Source organism: Cenococcum geophilum (genome assembly GCF_001692895.1).
Source record: "Cenococcum geophilum 1.58 unplaced genomic scaffold K441scaffold_12, whole genome shotgun sequence".
In the NCBI taxonomy this organism is placed as follows: Eukaryota; Fungi; Ascomycota; class Dothideomycetes; order Gloniales; family Gloniaceae; genus Cenococcum; species Cenococcum geophilum.
Genome location: NW_027137570.1, coordinates 2,249,669 through 2,273,031, shown reverse-complemented (window position 1 = coordinate 2,273,031; position 23,363 = coordinate 2,249,669).

The following is a 23,363-nucleotide window of genomic DNA, read 5'->3' as shown; positions in this document are numbered from 1 at the left end:
TAATCGCCTACCCTAATATATCAACGCTTACCGTCGCCTAACTATTCCTAGATTACGTATAGAAACTCCACGGACTCCCTAAAACAATTATCTCTAATAAAGGCAGCTAGTTTGTCTTAGCATTCTAGAAAAAACTAACTACTTAACTCCGTATTAAAGCACTATTATCTACTATATATTACCTAGAAACGGATAGCTAAACGGAATACGTAAATGCTATAATAGAACAGTATATTTGGATATACATGTCGTATTTATAGGATGACTAGATTAACTGGCTTACATTCACTAAGTTTACTATAAATAATTCCGTCTCGGAAACTACAAAAGTCTCCCTATTCCTGGCCAATTACGGCTAGCACCCACGAATGGGTTTTAAACCCTTTAGTAATATTCCTTACCCTGCTTATTACGCCTTATAAGTTATAGAAGTAAATAAATTCGTAGAGAAGATAGAGGAACTATAATAGTTCCTTACTAATAAGATAATATAGGCTTAATCTGTTTATAAAGCCATAGCGAATAAGAAATAAACCTTAGCACCGGCTTACTAAATTAGTGATTTTGTCTGGCTAAATACAAAAAATCTAAATATGAAACGACCTACTAAGAAACTTAATTAGAAGAACGCTGGCCCTTATAAGGTTGAAAAGGTTATCTCTCCTTATACCTACCGACTGAAGCTCCCTAATACGGTTAAAATCCACCCTATATTCTATACGTCAGTCCTCTACCCTACTGCCCCTATATTAGACGCCCTGCCTAGATAGATATAAGACCCTCCCCCACTAGTTAAAGTAGATGGTGAGAACGAGTACTTTGTTAAAAGAATTAATAATATTAAGTACAATAAACGGAAACGCTAATATATATATCTTATAAAATGGAGAGGCTTTACCGAGTCCTTATAGGAACCCGTTAACTCTATAGGACTTATATAAGCTACGGAAGACTTTTATAAACTCTACCTAGAACTACCACAGCCCTATCTCGCAGAAGCTCGAGTTTAAAGGGGGGGTACTGTCACGGGACACCCCCATAACACCTTGCACACGTCTACCTATTTCCACTAACTTAGCAATTAGAGACTAACCGCGAAATAGCAATCTAACGGTAATCTAATAGCAATCTAATGGCAATCTAACGGCAATCTACGGCATTCTGCTATATTCTGCTAAGTTCTACCAAATTCTACTAAGTTCTGCTAGGACTATAACCTAAACCCTATTCTACCTATATATGTGTTAACTAAGCAACTAAGTTAACAATATATGCCCTTTCTTCCCGTTTTCCTACCTTCTTTCCTTATACAACGTTTTGACTTTATCACGTAGTTTATATACATAGCTTAATAATACCTACTTCGCTATATATTATCACCGCTTATGCTTACTCCGTGACACTAGTGTTAGGAGTGGCTATATATTACTATAGCATTAGTATAATAAGGGGCCTTAAGCTCTTTAACCCTCCTCTTTAGAACAACAAGAATTAATTAACTTAATATCACTATATCTATTTAAGTAGTATTGGTAAGTTACCCTATATAACTAATATAGGAAAAATAGCTAAGAGCTCTAAATAATAATAGCTATTAAATTAAACTAAGGATAGGCACACCCTTAATCTAAAAACTTAAGGAAGGAGAAATTTTTAAAAGCAAAGATAGAGAGGAGGGAGATAGTGTTATAAACTTAGTATTATAAGTGTCCTAGTTACTAATATAAGACCTATAGGAGCTAGTTAATATAATAGAAGTAATTAAATTATAGGATAAGGGATAAGCAAAATTATATAATAAGACTTAGTATATTAGTATGTAAGTACATCGGCAAAATATGGTACCCTTTCAATGGCCTCAATGGTTGGTGGTTAACGCAATTGGCGCGCAGTTGAGGTCATTTGGCAACTCGACCGACTAGCCTATATCGTGTTTTTTTGACACGCAACCTGCGCGCAACCTGCCAGCAATCTACGCATTTGGCAACTATAATTATATTTACCTCTTTTATACTAATAGCATATTTTAAATAAATAAAAGCTATTTTAAAGCTATTTATAAGGCTAGCAAANTAAATANTATTATTTTAGATAATTTAATATAATATAGCGATGGTTCTCTTCTACCTATCTACCTATTGACTTACCTACCTGCCTATCTACCTACCTGCCTGCATCGCCTACCTGTCTACATTGCCTACCTGTCTGCATNGCCTACCTGNCTGCATCGCCTACCTGTTTGCATCTGCCTNCCTGTCTATATCTGCCTNCCCGTCAGCATCTGCCTACCTGTCTGCATCTGCTTGCCTGTCTGCATCTGCTTACCTGTCTGTATCTGCCTACCCGTCAGCATCTCCCTGTTTGTGCCTACCTGTCTGTGCTACTTGATTCGATCAATCGATCGAATCGTTTATAGTGTTCGCTAGCTAGTCGTTGTCGTCTGGCTCTGGCGACGGTTCGTCTGGTTCTAGCGACGGTCGTCTGGCTCTGGCGACAGTCGTCTGGTTCTGGCGACGGTTGTCTGGTTCTGGCGACGGTCGTCTGGTTCTGGCGATAGTCATCTAGTTCTAGCGACGGTCCTCTGCTGGCTGCCGTTCTAGTGCCTCCCTAGGTAGGGAGGATGTAAGGAAGGAAGGAAGGGTAAAATAAGGCAGCTACATAGGCAGAGACACGTGTAGACGCTATCGGGAATATAGCGGGGACCCGATGCAGAGCTTCGTGTAGAGCCTCGTACGCAGAGCTTCGCGCAGAACCTTGTGCAGCCTCTGTACGTAGAGCTTCGTATAGAGCTTCGTGTAGAGCTTCGTGTAGAGCCTCCGTATGCAGAGCTTCGCGCAGAGCCTCGTGCAGAGCTTCGTGTAGAGCCTCCGTACGCAGAGCTTCGCGTAGAGCCTCGTGCAGAGCTTCGCGTAGAGCCTCGTGCAGAGCTTCGCGCAGAGCCTCGTGCAGAGCTTCGTGCAGAGCTTCGTGCAGAGCCTCCGTACGCAGAGCCTCGCGCAGAGCCTTCGTGTAGAGCTTCGTGCAGAGCCTCGTGCAGAGCCTCGTGCAGAGCCTCTGTACGTAGAGCTTCGTGCAGAGCTTCATGCAGAGCTTCGTGCAGAGCCTCCGTACGCAGAGCTTCGTGCAGAGCCTCGTGCAGAGCCTCTGTACGTAGAGCTTCGTGTAGAGCTTCGTGTAGAGCTTCGTGTAGAGCTTCGTGTAGAGCCTTGTGCAGAGCCTTGTGCAGAGCCTCTAAGTAATAAGACTATATAAGATTATATAAGATTGCGTAATTGGCATATAACTTTACCTTAATTGCATGTCAAGGAATATACAGTTAGCTTTTAAAGTTGTTAAATAGGTCAACTGCGTGTTAAGGAATATATAGTTAGCTTTTAAAGTTGTCAAGTTAGTTAATTGCGTATTAAGTTAGTTAAATGTCAAGTTGGTCAATTGCGTATTAAGTTGGTTAAATTGCATGTCAAGTTAGTTAATTGCGTGTCAAGTTGGTTAATTGCGTGTTAAGTTGGTCAAATTGCATGTTAATTACGCGAAACGCGCCACACAAAGTCTACTTGAATCTTATCCTGCGAATATTTTCCCGATGTATATAAGTATATATATAAGTACTAATATAGCGACATTTTAATATACTAAAGGATTTTTTAAAAGTTAGGATTTGTACTTAAAACCCTATATTACTTACCTAGATAGCTTTTACTCTTTATAGTAAATATTAGAATGTAATTAGAGTTAATTTATTAGGTATAAACTCCACTAATACAATACTTATTGTTTGTTTATCTATATACTTAGCCTATTTATAAGTCTACCATAGTATTTCCTATATTTTACTTTAGGTATGCTATATATCTTATAATAATAATCTATATATACTATCTATAATAATATATAGTATGCTATATATTTTAAATTAATTTATAATTTGTCTCTCTCTTAAGCTTTAAACCTATGCTTTTTAGTAAATAGTATTATAAACTCTTTTACTAAATTTAGATCTGCTAGTTCTTTTTCTATTCCTTATATAGTGACTTTAGGTCTACTATAGCTATAATTAATACTTACTTAATATATCCTACCTTTTTTAGTATAAATAGTCGTTTATCTATAATATAATAGTTTATTTATATATTAAACTCTTCTTATATATCTAGGTTTCTTTACTTATACTATTTTTAGTACACTTATAATAGTATAAGGGGTTCTCCTTTTATAAAGTATTGTTCTATTACTACTTTATAATAGTCTTTAATATATCTCTTTTTGTATATAAGTATTATTAATAGCCCTTTTTCTTATTTAAGTTTTTATATATAGCTATTTTGCCCTTAGTATACCTATCTTAGGTCTACTTATAACTTTAAAATTTTATTATCTTTAACTAGCTTTGAAGTAACTTTGAAAGTTTTACTATTTTTTAATATATTTACTAAACCCTATCTAGTCTTCTCCTAGTAGTCTTAGGGTTTTTAAAAACTTTATGTTTTTTTAATCCTTTAGTGCTTTAAGAGGTATATTTAGTATACTTTATTTTCCTAATATCTAATTTCTTTAAAGGGTTCCTTCTTTCTTTATAACTGGGATTCTACTTTAACTATTAAAGTACCCTTAAATTAGTAGTTTTCTATCTTTATTAAGTGGTAAAATAGTACTAGTATCTTGCTTATTTAAACCATTTTAGCTACTCTTCCTTCTATTCTATAAAGTAATTGTCGGTATCACCTAAGTGCACTTAATTGGCCTATTAACTAATGAATTGATTTTTATCTAATAGGTGAAGAAAGCAGAGGATTGTAAGGATCGCGGTGCCTAAGTAGGGGGCTGATAAGTCATTATAAGGATGACTAATTAGAAACATTGTAACCACGTAACCTCTGTCTATATATTCCGACACTAGCAGTTCTTTCTTTATGCTTGTGGTGCTGTAGGAAGGTAGTAAGGCAGTAAGGCAGTAAGGTAGCAAGGCAGCAAGGCGTTGGTTTAGCTAGAGGTGGAAGTAGTAAAAGTCTATTTGGGTGGTAGTACGGTACCAGCGGCGGTAGTAATAGTGGTTAAGCATAGAGCTTGTCTATTAGTTGGTTGGTAAATCGCAGGCGTATCGGCACGATTATTCGGTCGGTAGGTCGCAGGCGTACAGGCACGATCATTTGGTCAGTAGATCGCAGGCGTATTGGCGCAATCAGTATCGTAATAGCAGGCATAGCGGCGCTATTAGTTTGTTAATGGTATGTGGCAGTACGGTACCAGCGTCAGGTGGATTGCAGGCGTAATAGCACAATCGTTTAGTTGGTAGACCTCTATCCTAACGAAGCTTAATTCTTTGGACGACGATATCCCTAAACGTGCTTATAGAGGGTAGTATTCGAAGGGAATGTAGATCCGCACTTAGTACACTAAAATGGTTAATAGTCTGGCAAATGTTTAAAGAGCGCTTAACCCAAAGGGAATATAGTAGAGCACTTTTTGTAGGTTTAAGGTTGCGGGGGTTTGTACGAGCTTAACTGCCGTAGCTCCTTAGCTTTAGTTAACGGAGAGGGTGAAGCTGGCGGAGCTTGCGCGGACGGAGCTTGTGCGGACGGAGCTTGTGCAGACGGAGCTTGTGCAGACGGAGCTTGTGCGGACGGAGCTTGCGCTAGTGTAGCTTGTTGTTGCTGTAATTACTAAACTACGCTTTATAACTCCTTAATCTCTTCCTTTTATTCTTAATATGCCTTCTAAATTCTTTTATACTGTCGTTAACGTAGGTCTAGAATATCTTGTATATCCTAAATCTGTTTTTAATAAGCGGTTGTAGTTAAAAACTCCCATTGGGCTTTGTTATTATAGATGTTAATATAATAAGGCCGCCTAGTGGTCGTATAGCTCCCGCTTTTATATCCTTTAGGAAGTTAAGGTAGTGCCATTATTAAGGGTTTATAGCTGCCGCAGACGCCGGCAGATTTAAGAGGGTAGAGGATAGGGAGCGCGCTGGCGTTGTAGGCGCGCTGTTAACGTGATTTTCGACGTGGCAGATCTGTAAGGAAGATAGCAGACGGTGTCGGGATTGTAGGTAGAGGGTGCTGCTGATGCTACTGGGTTGTAGGGTGCTGCTAACGCTACTGGGTTATTAGGTATTGGGTACTGCGCGAGGCTATTAAGTTGCTGTGACGCTGGGGTACTACACAAGGCTGTTGGATGTTGATTTGTATGCTAAGACGCGTACTAGATATTGGTTTGCTGCTAGGTTGCGTTGCTACACTAGAGTTGCGCTGCTATACTGGGTTACTGCATAAAGCTATTGGGTAATTGGATACTGGGTGCTGTAAAAGCTAGTATGCTGTGTACGGCTAGAGCGCTACTGTAGTACTGCTGGGGTAGCTGCTAAGGTAGCTGCTAAGGTACTGCCTGAGGGCTATTGGGCGTTTAGTGCTGTTAAGCTGGGGGTACGGCGCTCAGTAAAGAGGTCGTACTAGGGGTTGATTTACGTGCTGTAGAATGTCTCGCGATATTCTAAGCTAGCTGGGGTTGGATGCTGCTGGAGCTGCTAGGTATTGGTTTTGCTACTAAGTACTAGATTACTGCTTTTGATCGCGTAACGTCTTATAGACTCCTCGAATACATACGCTCTGTAGCCATTGCCCACGTTCCATAACATTACGTTGCGCCTTTTTACCACTAACGCTTAGCCTATAACTAATTCTACGTCTCTATAATACTATAGGCGCTGCTAAAAGCAGCGTGTCTATAAATTACCTTACTTTATACTTTTAAGGAACCTATAATAGTAAGACGATATTCTTTATTAGCTATTATATTAAACCTAAAGAATAATCTAATACCTATATTTAACCTATAACGCCAATTAATCCTAAGAGAATTTAATTTATTAGCTTTAGCCTTAACCCCTAAAGAAATGGACACTAATAATATTTTATCTTTTATCAACTATATAACTACAGACAAGTAAATAGAAGGGCTACTACCTATTAAAATCGAAATATAAGACGCTGAGACATTTGTAAAAATAGTAGCACAAGACCCTAATAAATACTACCGCCTTCTATAGAACTACCACCTAAAGCTTATATAAGCTGAGATGTATACTACCTAAGATTGCGATATTATTTAAGACCTATAAGCTTATAAGGCGCTCGCTAATAACATATATTAAGAAACTATTAGTAGGGGGGGGGGTACGTGGACATCCACAGGAGCTTCCTAAGATCACGTAATTGCTTTCGCCTGTTGTATATATTTTGACTCAGCATACTCAGACTAAGAAACCGATAAATATCCGCTGCGCGGATAATCGAATATCCGCAAGCTAACCTATTCGATAGATCTATCTATTTCTTAGTCTAAGCCACTTTAGCAAGCTTTTAGAAGCTAAGCCGCTCTGTTTATATAAGGCAATCCATTAACTTTAATAAAATTAATATAAGTAACCACCACGTCTATTATCCTATAAATACCTACGTTAGAATCGCCTTAATCAGCTCTCTAATTAATAGATTTTCTAGAACTAACTACCAGCCATAGGTGCATCCAAAAAGCGTTAAAGAAACCCCTCTACTTCGTCTAGTGGGAGCCAGTCTTCTCAAACTTTTAATAATAAACTACCCTCTCTATTAACCAACACCGCTAGAGGATTAAGAGATACAGCGGATATAGTACCTAAGGGCATTAGCGGTCTTGTCCTATCCCTATTATCTCCCCTATCGTCTCCCCTATTACTCTCCTTAGCTTAAATGCGGTCCTTAATAGCCTACTTACCGCTACTAAACTATATAGATCCCCAAGAGGATAAAGAAGTAGGAGTTAACGAAATACCCGCAATATCTGTAATATCCGCTAATAGGATATCCGCTGTAGAGAAGGTCTGGGTAATTATTAACCATCTTAAGCTATAATGGATGTCTATAGGAGACCTAGCGCTTAAATAGATTACAATAGCTAAAGGTTTACGTAAGGCACTAAAGAAAAAAAGAGTAAGAAAGCTCCTTAGCAAACTCTTAGAGAATGCTAATATCCTAAATATCTATACTAAAGAGATAGAGAAACGCGGTATAGCGGGTGCTAGTATTACTCTTACCATCTAAGGAGAGCTTAAAGAGCTAAGGGAGAAAGAGTTACTATTTAGCAGCTTTAACCAATATACGGATATTAAGTAGCTTAACCTCGGGTAGTGCTATTAAGCCGTAAAGACTTACGCACCTATACTAGAGTATATAATCACAGTATGTTAAGAGGGTTAACGCAAATATTCTTTATATAAAGGCCGTGCGGTTCTAATAGCTTCTACGCTTATATTTAGCCTTTTACAAAACTCCGTAAATTATATCCTATAGCTGTTAGGAATGTATCTCTAAGCTAACGGCATTAAGCGCCGCGTGCTTTCTGTGCTCTATAGGCTTAAATTAATTAATAGTTATACTACTCTAAATTGGCAGAAGGAGCGGGTAGCCTAGGAGTTAAGGTTTAGCCCATAATCTCCGCGATGCGGATGTATACTAACCTACGTATAGGTAAAAATCCGCTTAATGGGTGCGGCTTCTAATACGATTATCGTTTATAATAACTTTAACTACCTCTAACGAGTTTAGTATTAAACACTTAGGGATACTAGGACATTCTATTCGCGCACGACTAGTAAGCTTATTTTTAGCGTATATATACCTAATAGTGGGCTTTAACAGAGTATGCTTTGTGTGGATATCCTAATTAAGTTCTTAGATATTATAGAGGCTCCGGGTAATCTACAAGACAAAATATAAAAGTAGATCTTAACAGCTTTAATTTATAAAGCTATTATAGAAGCGTACCTAGGCCTTAATATATTACTTAGCAAAAACCCGCGGTTTAAACATCTATATATACCTACTATTAATGTAATACCCGCTACGCGGACGTCTAGGCTTAACCTAGGACCTATTATAACTGGAGAGGCCTCTATATCTAAAACCTATAAGGTACTAGATAATATCTTTCTCCATTAAATAAATCTATAACGCACTAATAAAGTATTTAAAGAGTGACTGTTCCTAATCTATGGTGATTAAAAGACTGTAAAGCTTATTTAGTCGTGTTAGGGAGAATATACTAAGTTAATATCCGCCTATAATAGCCTACGTTGGGCTCTACCTATTTTAGCTCTTTAGCACCTAAAGCTAAACTACCTATATATGGTTATACGGTATTACTATAGTAGCGAGCAATTAGCCTAAGAGTACTCTACGCTGTACACCTACATAAACCACCTAGGTTAAAGGAATATCCTAGCTAAGCACGCGCTGTTTTATTATATAGAGGAGCTAATTCTCTATAGCTTCGACGCTTATATTATAGCGATGCTCTATACTTAAATTAAAGACTCCTGTAACACTAAGTCGCCTATAGATATTAAGCGGTACCTTAAGAGTCTATCTCCGTAACGTTTATTAGCGGTAATTAAGGATATCCGCACAGCTATTTTTGGTTAGGAAGTCTCTTGGGCAGCTAACTATGCCAGCTAGCCTACGGAACCGCGGCAAAAGGGTTACCCTAAGTAGGCTAGCAGTGCTATATCCTTACAGACACTTCCTAAACCTGCTAATACAGAGTTTCTAATGTATATCCGCTTCTTACAACTAGTAGAGACGTATAAGGTCCTTAAGCACGCTATTAAGCTTGCGGATATCGGCCTACTTAGCCGCGTACTCCCCCGCATCTATATCTATTTTATAGGTAGTTAGAATAAGAACTATCTACTAGAGATATTACGTTTCTTTTAATTAACTTTAATAGATGTCTGTTCCCCTAAGCTTTAGTAAGCTATTTTAGCGAATAGTCTGGTAAATAACCGCGGTAAATAGAATAGTTACTACCTAATAGATCTTAATAACGAGCTACTTAATAGGGAGCTAAAGCAGCTTATGTATACTTATAGCAATTTAATGTTTAACCTAGACTCGCTCTTCTGCTGGAGTATTTATATAACTAATTATATAGGGCCACTACGTGCAAAGTTTAAGATTACGTTTGGTGAACGGATGTCTACTTAATATACTATTAAATCTACTGCGGCGGATATTTAATTGCTTGCTAATACGATTGCTGTAGGTTCTATTATCTGCCGTTAGGCATAGCAAGTAAAGATAGAAGCGCCGCCTCTACTATAACTAGGTATTGAACGACTTAATTAATCTGCCCTTAATAAGTTTAATTCATGGCTAGGCAGTGATCTTTCCGCCGTATTTAATAAGCTTAATCTCCATAACGATAATAATAAGTTAGATAGCTTTGTATTACCTATTAACTTTACTTAAACCTAGCTTTAGCCTACGTATAAGTTGCTTAATAAGTAATACAAGATATTAACCGCAAGCTATTACCACAGCCGTTTAATATCTGCTATAGTTAGTAGCACTAGTATATATTCCCAAGTAATTAATATTATTAATTAATTAATCTATCTAGTTCCGGGCCGCGCTTACTAGGGGTATAAAGTAGGAGGAAGAGAAGAGCCGTCGTCCTAATAAATATCAGCTACTGGTTGTAATATCCGCTTAGCGGATATAAGGTAAACTTACCTAGTATTAGCTAACCCCGCCTAATATTAGCTAACCTCGCCTAATATTAGCCCGCTATATACTAATTAGCGTTGCCGTTAATTTTGTCTAGTGCTCTTCGTATATATTTACCTCTATTTAATTATGCTAACCGCCTCTACGGTACCAATATAGACGTATCTAACTGGCAGGTTACTAGCGGTATAGATATATCTAACGGCTAGTATAAGGGTAATAATGGAGGAGTAGGAGCTGGAGACCTGAGAGTTAGCGAAGATATAGGTATATCCTCTTCCTAAGTTGTTGGCAAGAGGTTTATAGCTAACTATTAACTAGCCTATAATATATTAGCGCCACGGCAAGGCGCTAATTGCCACGGTGCTAATATTTTAAATCTCCTATCTAAAACCTATAAAGCCCGTATAAGAGCCTGTAATAAGCGCTTATCTATAGTAGCGTGCTGCTCTAACGCTTAGGAAAACCGCTCTAATATCTATATAATTAACCTAGAAGAACCTAAGAGTTGCCCTATTTCTTTCTGCTTCTACTTTTATTCCTTATCTACTAAAAGCTTAATAAGGGATAGAAGATCCTTGCTGAGGATATTAGGATCCCACTTAGGCATTGCTTACCTTAATAATGCCATATCTAGAACCTACCCTATATTATAAAGGCGACAGAGCTGCTTATCCGGTATAACGTAATTAACTATAGGCGTTTATAGTATATCCTAATACCTAGCCTCCGCCTATTGCGTAAACTACCCCTATACGTTACTTAATATAGGCTCCCGGTGGGTTTTCGCAATATCCGTACTAGCTATAGTGCGGATATTATACTCGCAATCCGTGAATATTGCTAGGTTATAGTTACTGTAACATAAGTCTTTACTAATAGTAGACTATAGGTTTTTATAGTGTGTAAGTTATATTGCTTATAAGCATACCTAATTCTTATTAACTAGCCGCTATAGGGTGAACGGCAGCTTACTATATAACTACGCATTAGTTAACCGCTTCTTTAGGCGTAGGGTTGGTACAATAAGCTCTTTAGGTAGGCGTACTATAGAATTACTAGGGCTTAACCCATGCCCGCTTCTTATATCTACTAACCGCTTAGTACTAACCGACGCTATAAATAAAGCATCGCTTGTAATATCCACAGTCTCTACATCTTATTGCCCGCGGATATTATTACGCAGTGCGCTTACGCGAAGATTGCCTATATACTGAGGTTGTATATACTTAGAACCACCTAATTTATCGCGAGAACCCCGCTAGCGGCTCTTAACCATAAAGATTGCTTCGCCTAAGAGGCCTTCTCCTTAGCCTACCCGGCTAAACTACTGTATTAGCATATTATAGGATTTATAGCGAGGCATTCTATATTAGATAGAATAGTAGATATCTAGGATATCTGCGCTGTGTGCTACTGCATCTAATATAAGTAGAATTTAAATTTGAGACGTTAGGCGCGTATATTTGGCATATAAGCGATCTTTATTAATATCCGTAAGCGTTATATAGTAGCTCTATACCATTTCTTTAATAATAGCAGCATTATAGCTGCGATAGATTAACTAGCTGTAAATAATATTATAACAGGAAGCTATCTACTCCTTAGAATTAAAGAAGATAATTATCTTTAGAATTAGCTAAAGTTAATTAAACTGTTAGCGGTATATCCGCTATATGGATATTAAGCGGCTTCTTAATTACTCGCCTTTTCCTTAGTTACTATTACTAGCAGTATATAAATATACTAGAGCAGCAGCAATAGTAAAGTAAAGAACTCGAAAGTCCTTCTTCTCTTACGCGGTTATAACCCTTTGTATAATCTTTAGCTCTAGCTAATTAATTAGGGGTTTAATAACTTGTATATTAGGTTTAAACCTAGCTAGCTTGTATATAGTCCAAAATATAGAGGGGTCTAGCGTTGCGGTATATGCAAACTAAGGCTTATTAACCAAGACTAAACGTACTTTAAAGAGTTATACGTACGCTATACGGAAGGTCTCTCCCTAATTAGCAAGTAGGTGTACTTTATTAACTACTATAAGGGTAATATAAAAACAAAACGTTGGGTCTATTAGAACCTTATACAGCTTGTTACTAACTAAAAGTTCTAAGGAAATAAGGATATATGTGTAGCTGCCCGTATAGATATCCTTAATTAGCTTAGCGGATATTGTCTTTCCCTATATATAAACAGGTCGAATATAAGGTAGCTTTATAATCTTTTTTACTTGCTCTAATCCAATTACGTTAAGTAAAAGAATAATAATAATAACTACATTAGGTATGAGATATGGTAGTGCTTGCATTATTATACTCTTGCTAAAGAACGTCTTTGCTATAAGTATAAGATCTCGCCGCTTAAATATCAGCACCCTTAGGGCCTTGAGCTGCTTTATATAACCGCGGTATAAATATATCTCCGCAATAGCTTTATCTAGCTTACTTATTTAAAGCTTATAAGAGCTGCTTATAAGCTAGGGTAGCTTCCTCCGTAGGCTATATAGCTATAGAAACCGCTAGGGATCCGTTTTAATATAATCCCTAGCCTATTACGTATTACCAGCTTATTAATCTGCTTAACCGGCTTATAATTTATAACCTTTTTGCCTTATCTACTTTAATAGAGGCATTAGTAGATAGCGCTTAAAGGTAGTAGAGGGAGAGTAGAGGGTTAAATAAAGGTAGGGAGGGCTTAAACACGTTATAATAGATAGATCTTAATGGGTTTTAATTGTTGGACTATAGATATAATAGATAGAGAGTGGGTGGTTAAGATTAACGCGTTATTAGTGCGGATATTGCTAATTATTTACTTTAGCAATCCGCGTTACGGCTATTTTAAAATTAATATTAGAAATAGAAAGGTAGAGAGACTTCTTACGTAAACCATTTAATTCGCTAGAGCTTAATATATAATTAATGGATTTTTTAAGCTGCCTAAAATCGTTAAAATAATAAGAAGTGAATATCCGTAATATTAGCTATGCGGATATCACAACGTGCGTTATAAACGTTGGCCAAAGTGTCTCAGACCACAACGGGACAGATGGCCTAAACTGGTTTAGTGCCATTGGGCCGGATTTATCCGGCCTCCTATTGTAGTCTAAGCATGCTAAGACAAGTATATATTCTCATCCTTTAAGACTACTCCACCTTATGGAGTCCTCACACCACCATATACCTGCATTCCCATGTGACAGGTTATAAGCCCTTTTTCGCAGCTTTAAGATTCAGCTATATTCATCAGCTATTAACTCCATCGCTGCACCAGATACGTTAGATCGATTAACGCGCACGATTGACGCGGCTGAATACGCACGTACAACATTAACAATCGACCCCCTGACACCAGATTTGTCAAATTCGACCGCGCACGCGTTGCGACGAAGTTGACCCTTTTTAACACCACGACGTCAGATCTTGACACCAGATTATTAGCTACTTGGGTTCTTCGATTACCAGAGGTCAGGAGGAGAGACTATACCTAGGGGAAGGATAATACCTAGGGGTTAAAGACTAGCGGAGGGATTCTATACGAGAGCTTGATTGATCGGCCAGCTCTATATAATAGAGCTATGGCCAAACACCAGAACTACCACCGATACACTAGACGTCGCTACTATAATGGCGGCTTAGTAGAATAAAAGGTTCCGATTTTACAAGATATTGGGGACTTTTACCTATGGAAGTTAGAAGTTATAGTACATCTAGACCTTTAAGAGCTTCTACCAGATCAAGAGGTTATCTTCATAAATATATGCCTATCGCAAGATGTCAGAGAGAGGCTACCTAAAGGGGAAATATTAAGTACTTAGGAGCTTATGGCTAGGATCAAGGTACTGCATAGAAGGACTTTAAGTATCGAGATTGCGACACCAGAGGACCTAGAGGGGGGTGCCGCTTAATATACTTCCTCACTAGATACGCCTACATCGGCACCAGATGCGCCTACTTTAGCACATAATATAACGACTACATTATCACTAGAGTCATCGAATACAGCGCAGCCAGCAGCCCGTGCAAAGAAGATAACCTATTAAAGATGTAAAAGGCAACTCGAATTAGGAAACAAGCTTCATAAGCATTTGAGAGAGGGCTGTAGATATACCCGGTAGCAATAAGAGACTCGACTAAATATAACGGCTCCATCTAGAGCGTCACTAGAAGCACTACGTGCGACACAATCGATGGCTATATCCAAAGCCTCACCATATTAAAAGACGTTACTGTCGCTTGACGAGATCCGATTCGATCTACAAGAGAATCTATATGCAAACGACTACGGCAGCAACAACGCACCAGCTTCAAATTGAAGCACCAGATCAATCGATTGATTCGATGATCTTGATCCTATTTAATTCTTCGACAACATAAGCACACGATTAATCTTTAAGATTTGAGCTTCCTGCATCACCAATTTAATTTCCTTATTCCCTACCATTTGTATACTACACCACAGCCTTGCTTAGAAGGACGATATACCCACTAGCGCTTGTTTTTAATAGGGCTTGGAGAGCTCCTGTGTCTGGGGGGGGGGGTACGTGGACATCCACAGGAGCTTCCTGAGATCACGTGATTGCTTTCGCCTGTTGTATATATTCTCATCCTTTAAGACTACTCCACCTTATAGAGCCCTCACACCACCATACACCTGCATTCCCGTGTGACAGAAACTAAAGATAACCTCTACGTATCTAAACGCGACATCTAATAGTTAAAGAAGAATAAGATTATACTAATTACTATAGTTACTAAAAAAGAAGGCACAATTAAATACCTATAATTTTAGCTTAATAAGTATATTTATAATAACGTTAGACACCTCTTTACTATATATAACGCCACCTAAGTCTTTACGCCCCCGGCAACTTTACCTACTTAACGCTTAATAAAGGGTTAGCGCTAAGCAGCTTTACCTAATAGAAACTCTTACCAAAGTAGCAATAATAAAAGCTATAATAATTAGACCTAAACTGCTACTATAGGGTCTAATATACGCTACCTTAATCCCCTAGTCTTTTAGGGAGACNNNAAGGAATATAGCTACTANAAGATATAAATNNNNAAGAAACTAACTTAGAGCGCCTACCTTTTTCCTATAGAAGATATTAAGATTGGCTATATTATTAGGCGAATAAAGGGTACACTATTTAATAGACTTTTCGCCTAATAGGAGACTAGTGGCCTCTAAAAGTAGTAGTTTTACTAAGAAGTCCTTAATAATCTTAACCTAATATACTATAACTATAACCTACTAGCTACTAACTAAGCTAAACTATAAGCCCTAAAGATAAGCCCTATTAAATTATTTAATAAGTTCTATATTAAATTTTAGGAATATACTAAAGCCCTTACCTAAGATAATACTAAAGACTAGGAGGATCTCCTTAAAAAAGTTACTTATCGCCTTAGTTACGCAGCCGCTAGCTATAACTACAATAATGTTTATAAGATGGTGGCAGCCTTATAGAAGATTAAACAATAACTAAATTAGATTACTACTACTAACTTTTACCTAAAACCCTCTCTATAGAAGCCCTCTAGGCCTACTAAACCTATATATACTAAGCTATTAACGCCTACTACCTTAAGTACTACTAGAGCTAATATTAACCTCTCTATATTAACCTTTTTGTAAAAACTCCTAAATAGAGAGCGCGAGCTACTCTAGAAACTAAAACGCTACTATAGATGCTATTAAAAAGGCTATTATTATAATAACCTAAACTACCTAATAGCTAGATTTAGTACCTACTGCCTAATACCTAACCTAATACCCTAAATACTAAATATATTATTACGCGCCACTACCATATAAGATAAAAATGTAGTAATAGTAGTAAAATCGAATATAGAAGCGGAAAACGCTAAGTTCCTACCCTAAGTTATAGGTTAGAACATCCTAATAATAAAGGGATCTATATATTGGCCTACTTAATAAATAACTTAATAAAGATAAATAGATGGAAATAGATAGTTTTACCTATAATAGAAACTACTACTAAAAAATAATATAAAAGCTATTTTATAATTAATTACGGATATAACGGAACCTTATAGCAGAAACTACGATAGGCTTATTAATAGGCTAGGTGTATAGGTAATGTAAATTAAAGCCAATAATGTAATAACAACTAGTGAAGTGGTTGCCTAATAGATTAACTTTAATTATATTCTAAGAATTACTATAAGGAAGGAACTATCTAGGTAGGGATTAAGGGTCCTTAAATATATAACCGTACTCCTATAAAATCCTCCTTATACGTAAGCTACGTATACTTTATCTGCTTTATTATAGATCCTTTAAATTATATAAATTATATAGATTACGTTATGTAACCTTAGTTACTATTCCTTATTATATAGCTCTATTAGCTCTATCCTAGACTATACCTAAATTAACTAATTAGCTTCTTCTAACTTTTCTCCTAGTAGTCGTAATATTGTACTTAAAGCGTCCATAACACCATCTCCCTCCTCTTTATCTTTATCCTTAAAGATTTAAAATATCTCTAAGTTATTTACTAGAGGTATAATATCCGTCTAATTAATTTAGTTAATATTTTTACTTATTATACCTAAAGCAATTTCTTCTTCTTCTATAGCTCGTCGGTCTTATACCATTACTGCGATATTATCTCTTAGTAAGATTATACTATCTCCGTGTTCCCGTTATTTAAAAGAGAGATTAATTTATATTACGTTAGTAAACCCATCTTCGCGATAACTGTCCTCTTACTTAGAGTGCACTAAAGCAAATATTTGTTCGTCCTATAACGTTCGCTCTATCTCTAATACTAAATATACGCAACCTATTACTCTTAATAGTCGTCTAGTTCCTTAACTTATCTATCTTAAGATCTTATATTTAATTTACTACTACGTAGCTAGATAATAAACTGTCTATTACCCTAGCGGAACTACGTTGTTCTTATAATGCTAAACAAGAGGTGGCCGATACTTAGCAACGGGCCCTTAAGTCTCATCTTGCGGCATCTACTTAGTTAATTTGTCTTAAGAAGGTTCGCAAGAAGGTCTGTTTTAAGGAGTGGAAACTTATAGAATAGGGTCTATAGGAACTTAATAATAAAAGAACGGATTCTCTTCTAATAGAGAAGAAAATAGATCTAAGTAGTTCGGTAACTGCTCTTCTTAGGCCCCCCTTAAGTAACTTATTCTTTAGTAATTCTTTTTTATTAATATTACCTAACCTAATCTCTTCTAATACTTCTATACCTTTCTTATAGCGTTCTTCAAATTCTCTAATAGCTTTTAGGTAGTTTTATTATAGCCTATCTACTTAACCTTATACTATATTTTATTATTAATGTCCTTATAGCTAATAATCTTCAAAACTTGCTATTTGTCTTCTTCCTATCCTTTATATATATCTACTTTATAAACTAGTGGCTTAATATTCCCGTATACTAGCTCTAGTATTATAATATACTATATAGGGTAGATCTTTATCTTAGCTAGTAGGTTTAACTTAAACATAACTAGTAAAATTCTTTATGTAATTTTAAAAGGTCCTAGTCTAACATAGTCCAATTTCTTACTTAGTTGTCAACTCTTAAAATTTTTATATAGTAGCCACACTTTATCTCCCTCCTTAAGATCTGGTCCCTTAGATCTCTTAGCATTATAGTACTTTTTTATTCTCTCTTATACTTTTTTTACTAATTCTATAAGGTCTATATAAAGATTTATTAACGTCTTTATTCTTTCTTTAGCTATGCTACTCGTTTTCTTTACTTATTATAGTAATAATAATATTCTTAGCTTATATCCATAATTTGCCTTAAATAGTAATGTGCCTATACCTTTCTATGGCGTTATATTATATGCAAACTATATAACTAGTAATAGCGATACTTAATTGTTCTATACGTGATTAATATAATATCTTAGATACTACTCTAGTATCTAATTTAATCTTTCTATTTAATTATCTATCTGCGAATAATATATAGTAAAAGTTACTACTCTAACTCCTTATTCCGCTAAGAATACCTCTTAAAATACTGCTATAAATCTTAGATCTCTATCTAATATAATCTTACTTAGTGCTCTATATTTTATAAATACTTCTTTAATGTAAATTCTAGCAACATCTTCTGCTAATATTTCTTCTATATATGCTATAAAGTATCCCCACTTTATAAGCTTGTCTACTATTACTAAAATTATATTATAATCTTATTTAGTAATAGGATCTCTTAACTTTAGTAATTTAATAATAAAGTCCTATAATATAACCTCCTATAGTCTCTCTAGTATTTTAATAGGTTATAGCCCTCCATATAGCTTATACCTTATTAGTTTATTCCTCTAGCAATCTAGACACTCTTTTATTACTTTTCTTATAATATTTTAGATTCCGTTAATAATATACTCCTTTTAAAGTCTTAACACTAAGCCTATAGCTCCGTTGTGTCCTTAAGTTAATCCCTTATAGAAATCTTCTATAAATTGCTCTACTATACTTCTTAGGATATACTTTACTTTTTAATTTTCGTATATATCCGTCTATAAATCTTCTAGCTATGCTTTTAGAATTTCTTATACCTAAAAGCTTTCTAGTGTCTCGTAGACTTTTTCTAGCTCCTTATCTTCCTAAGTTACTGTAATTTTTAGATAATTATACCTAATTAATCCATCTATATCTTTTTGCAGTAAAGCCCCTAATGGCTTTTCATTATTTTATAGTTTAGCCTTTTAACTTAAAATATCTGCTCGCGTGTTATCTATACCCTTAGTATACTAAATCTTAAAATAGTATTCTATAAGCATCTCTGCCCATCTAACCTATCTTTAGTTAAGTTCCTTTATTATTAAAAATCCTATTAGGTTCTTATAATCCGTCTTAACTATAAATAGTTTCTCTATACCTTATAAGAATACTCTCTATTCCTTTAGTACTATAACTATACCTAATAACTCCTTATTATAAATATTATAGTTTAACTCTAGTAGTGTTATCTTCCAACTATAATATGCCACTAGGTGCCATCTATTTTAATATTTCTATATAAAGTATACCCCTAGTATATAGTCTAATATATTTATCTTTACAACCGTCTTTAGCCCTAGTTAATAGATTTTAAAAACTAGCTCTATAGTAAATATCTTCTTAACTTATTTAAATAGTTTTTATTATTCTTCTCCCTATACCTATAGTTCTTCTTTCTTTATTAATCGCGTAAATGGTTTAATATCCTTTAACTATTACGCTATAAACCTTCTGCAGTAATTACAAAACCCTAAAAATAATCTTAACTATATAATGTTCTCCGGTTCTTACTAATTTACTATAGCCTTAATCTTTTTTAGATCTATACTAAGTTAGCCTAGTTTAATAATAAATCTAATAAAATCGGTCTTCCTTATAAAGAACTTGTATTTCTTAATTACTACTAGTATCTATTCTTCTTATAGACTCTTTAAAACCCATTTAACGTATTCCCCGTGCTCTTCCTTAGTTATTAAATAGATAATAATATTATTAAGATATACTATAACAAATTCATTTAAGTGTTTTCCTAATATATTATTAATACGCTTCTAGAACATTACTAGTACGTTTATAAGCCTAAATTGCATAACTAATAGCTTATATAGTCCTTCCTTCAATCTAAAAGCTACCTTTTATTTGTTGCCTTTTTTAATCTGGATCTAATAGTACGCCTATTTTAGATATATCTTTATACAGATTTACGCGTTACCTATCCTGTCTTAGATTTTACTAATTAAGGGTAAAGGATACCTATCCTTCCTAGTAATACTGTTTAACTATCTATAGTTAATATACAGCCTTAGTTTACCGTTCTTCTTTAGTATAAATAGTACTGGATAACCCGCTAATAATTACGATGGTCTAATATATCCCTTTTATAGATTTTCCTAAATAAACTCTTTTAATACTCTGCCTTCCTCTTTAGTAAGTTTATAAATTAGAAAGAACCTTAAACTTATTCTTAGTTCTAATTCTATTTTATAGTCCTATACTATATAATCTAATAGCTTTTTACTTTCTAGTAACTATAGTTTTTTACTATACTTATGGTATCTCTCTAGTACGTAACTTAAGCCTTACTTAGTCTCTTTATACGTCGCTCTAACTTAGTACTATACTATCTTAGCTTATTATTACATCTTGCGGCGTTAAGTATCTTTAATATCGACCTAACCTATAACCTAATTAATCTTTAGATTGTATTTCTATAACTAAGGCATTCCTAATACTGCCTTATTATTCCCTAATAGTAATATATTAAAAGACATCTTGATTTATCTCCCTTTAGTAATTAACTAAATAGGTCCTGTTTTAAGGTTAATAATACCTCCTCCGTAGGCTATTAGATCTCCTAAAATCGTAACTAATAGGTAAGGGTGATCCTTTTTCCTATATAGTAATCCCATTCTCTTAACTACTACTAATAAAATATAGTTCCTTATTACTCCACTATCTATTAATGCCTTAAACTGTTAATCTTGCCACTTAACTTATAAATTTAGGTGTTGTCCTTAAATTCCTTTAAGGGTCTAAGGCTTTACTACTAGTTCCCTCTAGTTTTATAAGCCTCTACTTTTCCTAACTATTAGCTGCTTAATCCTGTTGTACTTAGCTCGCTCTTTAGCTAATAATTAATTCGCTTTTTATCTTTAATATACTATAGACACGTATTCTCTAGGCATTCCCACCACTATTATCCATCTAGGTATTCTTCTATAAGGAATCTTCCTAGTTAAAGTGTTAAGTCCCCTAACTCTTAAACTTCTACTAGGTGCTAACTATATATATACTTAACGTTTTTATACTTCGCCTTATCTAATAACTAATATATCCTTACTAGGTACTTTCGGTTCTTATCCTTTAGTGCTCTATATATATTGCACGTATTATCTATATATATAATCTATACCAACGTATAATATGCTTAGTATTTTAGGTTAACTCTTGGCTTGTTTTTATCCCTAAGTTTAAACCTTTCTCGTGTTAATCTAAGCGTTGCGACTTTGTTCACAGGTACTATAATTTACCTCTCGCTTCTCTAGTTCTCTAATTACTCCTCTAGATCCTTTAATATTATAATTAAGGCTTCTTTAATATAACTTATGGCCTTTTCTATAATCGGGTGGTCTTAGATAACCTTTTCGTCTAACCACATATAGAAATCTTCCTACTTATCGTTATGTTATTGCCTATACCACTTTTAATATAGCCCCTTAAGTGTATACGGCTCGTCCATAAGGAAGTATCTTCTTATTACTGCGTTATAACAGCCCTTTATATATCGTTCCTTAAACCTAGTTAAAATCCCTAAATCCTCTTTATTTTCTAGTTTAGTAAGCCACTTAGCTTTTAGTGTGCCTACCCTAAGCCTATTGGCGATTCTTCGTACTAGCGCTCTGTCCCTAGTACGTCCTAATATACTAGATCTCTTATCTAGTTTCTATTCTTACTATACGATAATTCTTTATCTAAACTCTTCTATGGTTTCTTTTAGTTTATATCTTGCACTTAGATCCTTAAAGTTCTCTTACTTCTTAATTATAGGTGCCCTTATTTATACTCCGAATTCTTAGTCCCTTAAATTCTTTAATCCTAAGCTTGCTTCTAACTTAAGCCTTACTCTAGCCTTAGTCCAACTAGGCTTACTTAGTGTTCTTATCTTATCTTAAGAGTCTTAAATCTTACTTATCTAGTCTTAAGAGTCTTATGCCTGTAGAAAACTCTATCCCGAGCTTATTTATATATCTTTAAACTAAGCTACTACTCTGCTCTATCGGTTATTGTTTATTGTAGGTCCTTAAGCTTGCCTTATTTTATTTTAAAAATCTTAGTTATCTCTTATCTCCTTATAAGAATCTTAAGCCTTTAGCCTTTTGCCTTTATTAAGTGCTAAAATAGTTCGTTATCCTACTTCTCTTACGTCTTATAAAGCAATAGACATTATATCTAGTAGGGTCTTAATCCCTACTAATATTCCCTATTCTGTAGTGGAATTATCCTCTACCTCTAGTATAACATCTTTAAGGTCTATATACTCCTAGTAAGCCGCTTTTATTACCTTATTATTATAAAATGTTTTGCCTATATTAAAGTTATTATCCTTAATATCCGATCTACGAACTGGTTTATTAGTTCCTCTATATCCTATAGGTGCTAGCTCTTATAGCTAATAGCTTACACTATACTTAGCGTCTTTATAAATTTAGTATGCGTTGTTATAACAAAACGTAAAACTTCTAATTAAATATTCTTTTGTTCCTTATAGTACACTATTATCCCTCTATACGTGTGTATCTTCTACTATTAGTTTAGTTCCTTTTATTACATAATATCTCTAACTATCTTTATAATCCCTTATAAAGTAACCTTATTTTCCGCAATTTATATAAGCTTCGTCTTTAAACCATTAACTTTGCTATAGAGTCCGCCTAAACGTCTTCTACTACTAAGATCCCTAGTTTAGCCTCTACCCCTTAGTCCTATAATTACTAGATCCTTAACCTCTAGGTTTTTACAGTTTCTTACTCTATCTCTTATAGGCTTCTTTAGTACCACTTAGGTCTATTAACTCTACGCTATACCATAGTTTTTAACTTAGCTTTAGTTATTGTGTACTCTACGCCTTATATAACTATAGAACTCTATCCTAGCCTCTCTTAGCCTATTCCCTTTAGTAGATCCAATTATTAATCTTAATTGCTTAATCTATTAGTTCCCTTAGGGTATCCACATCTTCCATTAGGATAATCGCGTCCTAAACTTTAGCCTTAAGTCCTTACTTATACTATGCCATAAGCGCCCTAT